The 5,089-nt window shown below is 46.9% G+C and overlaps 1 non-coding gene across 1 annotated transcript; it reads left to right on the top strand.

The window, feature by feature from the left end:
• Nucleotides 1-2,325: 2,325 nt before the first annotated feature.
• TRNAI-UAU (transfer RNA isoleucine (anticodon UAU)) lies at nucleotides 2,326-2,418 on the top strand. The gene is given in 2 exon segments: nucleotides 2,326-2,363; nucleotides 2,383-2,418. It is a non-coding gene; the product is annotated as a tRNA-Ile (tRNA).
• The last annotated feature ends 2,671 nt before the right edge of the window (nucleotides 2,419-5,089 follow it).

The raw sequence follows: 5,089 nt of genomic DNA, 5'->3' as shown, positions 1-5,089 counted from the left end.
TCCTTCTTTTCCAAAGCAGTGTCAGGCCAGGAGCTAAGTTTCTCCAGTGCCCCCTCCCTCTTCCTGCTTGCTTGCCCCCCAGCAAAAGAAGCCCATTTGGGGCAGAAAGCTGCTGGGACCTGGCCCTCCTGGGCCTTACAGATTTCTGTTCAAAACAAAGGTTCATCTGCGTCACTTTGTCCTTCCAGAAAACTCAGGCTGAATTCCTGTTTCCCTGGGGTGTGGAAATGGGTCTCTCGCAGCTCCTGCAGCAGAGCAGGTTTGGAGTCTGGCTTTGGGGGCAGGCAGCGGTTAGAAGCACAATACTGATGGGAAATTCTAGGCACCAGGGATCCAAGCTCACCAGAACCTTCAGAAGCCCAGTGACCAGAACCTGCTGTGCTGGGTGCCAGGCCGGCTTTGTGCGCAAAGGGGGGAATGTTAATGCCCCAGGAAGATGAAAGGAAGAAAAGGGCTGGTTCCCCTGTCCATGCTGAGCAGCTGCGCAGGAGCACCCGGGCAGGGAAAACAATCCCTTTGCCTCACACCAGCCAACCAAGCACAATCTTTCTGAGCCTTGTGCTATTGAGGATGGATGCCCCTTTCTCCTACAAGGAGCCCCTTTCTCCTACACCTCATTTTACACCGAGAGATGCTGAGCAACAGTAATTGTCAGTGATTTTCTCCAAGTGCCACAGGGAGTCTGGAGCAGGGCTGGGAATTAAACCTCCATCTTTTTAGTGCCTTACCCACAGCAACTGCGTGGAACAGTGTTAGTCGATGGTCTGGTGAGATACCACGTGTCCCCTCACTTCATCCGAGTCTTTAACTGTTAGGACAGGCCGTCCCTTCGCAGCAGGCAGCCAGGAGTGGCTGACGGATGCCCCAAGGATTTATCACCCAAGTCTTTCACTGCTAGGACAGACAGTCCCTTCGCGGCGGGCAGCTACGTAGGCTGAAGGGTGCCCCAAAGGTTGTACTGAGAGCCTCCTCCACCCGAGACTTTGACTGCGAGGACAGACAGTCCCTTCGCAGAGGGCAGCCAGGGAGGCTGACAGGTGCCCCAAGAGTCTGCCCCAAGGAGGCGGCACGACCCAGTGCTCACCTTTCAGTGCGCCTCACCAGTGACCATGCTAATGCAGCCGAAAACCAGCTGGGTTCTTTTATTTGTGTTCCGTTTGCACAGTAACAGGAGGAGTCAGGTTAAAACTTAAGCAGTTACTATTTATTTAATAAAAAAGCTTAACTCTTACGGTTACAAGGCTTATATTTTCACTTCGCAGTTACAAGTAGCGAGCATATAACAAAAGTACTTTAATTCATAGATCTGTTATTAAATGACCGCAAAAGCAAAACACATAGCAGGTATTATTCTCACCACTGTGTTACCTGTCTTGGCGTGGCCAGCGTCTGTCACTCAATCCCTCGGGAAGAAGAGAACGAGGATGGAGTCCCCTGGGACCTCGGGAGGCAAAGACCTTCCTGACTGGCAGGTATAGGCAGTTAGGGCTCAATTAGACGGGGCTGCCGGCCCCTTCTTTATACCACTTGGGTCAAGTTCACTCTTCCTTATCTTAAAGATGCCAATTATGTTAGATTGTCTCGTGATGCCAGTTCTCACAAGGAGTTTCAAGGGCTTAATTCACACCTGTGAGGTGGAGATAATTTAGACATTCTTTTCCTATGGACGTGAGATTCCTCTCCTGGGACGATGTGCAGGCGTATCAGTCACCGGTACAAGCCAAGGGCAGCCTGAGGCCCTGGTCGTCTGCTAGCCCGTTTGTCTTTTGTTGTCTGGTTTTAGCCCATTCAGGGTCATGATGAGGCAGGACATCTGTGCTCTGAGGCATCAAAGACTGTGCTTGAGATTAGTGCATCTGTGCTCTCAGGCATTCCAAGACTGGGCTGTTTCCTTTGGTCCTTTGTGCTCTGGAGCACCTCAGAGGGGCAGGATAGAGGAGAGCAGGGGAATTCTGTCTGGCTACAAACAGCAGAAGCATGAGCTGGAGTTGGAGGAGAGGCAGCCAAGGGGGCTGAGCAGGGGTAAGTGGGGATGGGCCCCAAGCTGCCAGTGTTGTGGGGAAACTGGACTCAAACTGCTGCCCTGGTGTTAAGAGGGGGAGGATACTGATGCCATGTCACAGCCTTGGAGAGGGTTTGTGATCTGCCCCAGACTGGCCCCGCAGACAGGCTCCGCTGTGTGACTCCCCTGCTGGGTCCCAAGGCCATAGTGGCGTTCGGCAACATGGATGTGATGGAGGTGAAGGGCTGTGACCTGTCCAAACAGGTCCTGGGGCTGAAATATGACCTGACCCCTAAGTCATATGGGACACCCCCAAAAACATGGCTCCAGTGGTGCAATGGGTTAGCGCACAGTACTTATAGAGCAGTACTGCAATAGACATGCTGAGGTTGTGAGTTCGAGCCTCACCTGGAGCATGGCTTTTCCAAAAAAAAGAGACTCACCTGGACGACTCTTAATCAGAAAACATGAGGACTGGAAGGGACCTCCAGAGGCCATCAGGACCAAATACTGTCGAGACCATCCCAGATAGAAATCTATCTAACCTATTCTCAAATATCTCCAGCGATGGAGATTCCACAACCTCACTTGGCAATTTATTCCCCTGTTTGACCACCCTGACAGTTAGGAACTTTTTCCTAATGTCCAACCTGAACCTCCCCTGCTGCAGTTTAAGTCCATTGCCTCCTGTTCTAGCCTCAGATGCCAAAAAGAACAAGGTTTCTCCCTCCTCCTTATGACACCCATTTAGATACCTGAAAACCGCGATCAAGTTCCCCCTCAGTCTTCTCTTTTCCAAACTAAACAAGCCCAATTCTTTCAACCTTTCTTCATTGGTCACATTCTCTCGACCTTTAATTATTCTTGTCACTCTTTTCTGGACCCTCTCTAATTTCTCCACATCTTTCTTGAAGTGCGGTGCCCAGAACTGGACACAATACTCCAGCTGAGGCCTAACCAGCGCAGAGTAGACCAGAAGAATAACTTCTCGTGTCTTTTTCACAACACGCCTGTTAATGTATCCCAGAATCATGTTTGCTTTCTTTGTAACAGCATCACACTGTTGACTCAGATTTAGCTTGTGGTTCACTATAACCCCTCAATCCCTTTCTTCTGTAGTCATTCCGAGACAGTCTCTCCCCATTCTGTGTGTGTGAAACTGATTGTTCCTTTCCAAGTGGAGCACTTTGCATTTGTCCTTATTAAACGTCCTCCTGTTTACCTCAGACCATTTCACCAATTTATCCAGATCATTTTGAATTATGACCCTGTCCCCCAAAGCAGTTGCAACCCCTCCCAGCTTGGTATCATCTGCAAACTTAATAAGTGTACTTTCTATGCCAATATCTAAATTGTTGATGAAGATGTTGAACAAAACCAGTCCAAAAACAGACCCCTGCAGAACCCCACTTGTTATACTTTTCCAGAAGGCTTGAGAACCATTAAGAACTACTCTCTGAGTACGGTTATCTGGCCAGTTATGCACCCACCTTATAGTAGTCTCATCTAAATTGTATTTGCCTGTTTTTTTAATAAGAATATCATGCGAGACCATATCAAAAGCTTTACTAAAGTCTAAGTATACCACACCTACCACTTCTCCCGATCCACAAGGCTTGTTATCTTATCAAAGAAAGCAATCAGATTGGTTTGACATGATTTGTTCTTGACAAATCCATGCTGGCTGTTCCCTATCACCTTACCACCTTCCAAGTGTTTGCAGATGATTTCTTTAATTATCTGCTCCATTATTTTTCCTGGCACAGAAGGTGAGCTGACTGGCCTGTAGTTTTCTGGGTTATTCTTATTCCCCTTTTTATAGATCGGCACTATATTTGCCCTTTCCCAGTCTTCTGGAATCTCTCCTGTCTCCCATGATTTTCCAAAGATGATAGCTAAAGGTCAGATACCTTCTCTATCAGCTCCTTGAGTGTTCTGGGATGCATTTCATCAGGCCCTTGTGACTTGCAGACATCTAATTTTCTAAGTGATTTTTAATTTTTTCTTTTTTCATTTCAACTTCTAACCCGACCCCTTTCCCACTTGCGTTCACTATGTTGGGCCTTCCTTCAGCTGATTTCTCAGTGAAGAGCAAACCAAAGAAGTCATTAAGCATCTCTGCCATTTCCAAGTTCCCTGTTACTGTTTCTTCCTCCTTGCTGAGCAATGGCCCTACCCTGTCCCTAGTCTTCCTCTTGTTTCTAAAATATTTATAAAAAGCCTTATTGTTTCCCTTTATTCCTTTAGCTCATTTTAGCTCATTTTGTGCCTTAGCCTTTCTTGCTTCTGCATTCTTGTGTCATTTGTCTGTATTCATCCTTGGTAATTTCTCCTTGTTTCCATTTTTTATATGATTCTTTTTTTGTTTTGAGATCATGCAAGATCTCCTGGTTAAGCCAAGCTGGTCTTTTGCCATATTTTCTCTCTTTCCTGTGCAGCGGGATAGCTTGCTTTTGGGCCCTCAAAAATATCCCTACGAAAAACTGCCAACTCTCCTCAGCTGTTTTTCCTCTCAGTTTTGAATCCCATGGGACCTGACCTACCAGCTCTCTGAGTTTTCCTGAATCTGCCCTCCTGAAATCCATTATCTCTATTGTGCTGTTTTCTCCTCTTTCTTTCCTTAGAGTTGTGAACTCTATGATTTCATGATCACTTTCAGCCAAGCTGCCTTCCACTTTCAAGTTTTCGACCAATTCCTCCCTATTTGGGAAAATCAAATCTAGAACAGCTTCCCCCACTGAAAGGACTTATCGGGGATTTGAACACAAGATCACAGCCACGGGGAAAGAAAAATCACACCCCTAGACCCACAAGCTCACTTTCAAGGGTCATCATATACACTCACAGCTTTCCACATTTACGGAGACGAACTCCCACTGCAGGTACTGACAGCTCTGTGGGAAAGTTTACAATGGATTTCAACTACATGTGTCTTCAACCCCATATTTATATTTTCATAAGCTGTGACATATTAATATAGTAGAAGCTCTATTATCTATCACTCACAGGGCAAGCTAGATAATCAAATGCACCAGATAGAAGACTTACCTACCCTAAATGCAAACCCAGCCACACCTGACAGATGAG

Source organism: Carettochelys insculpta, chromosome 7 (assembly GCF_033958435.1).
Source record: "Carettochelys insculpta isolate YL-2023 chromosome 7, ASM3395843v1, whole genome shotgun sequence".
NCBI classification, from domain to species: Eukaryota; Metazoa; Chordata; order Testudines; family Carettochelyidae; genus Carettochelys; species Carettochelys insculpta.
This window is presented reverse-complemented; position numbering and strand designations above follow the sequence as displayed.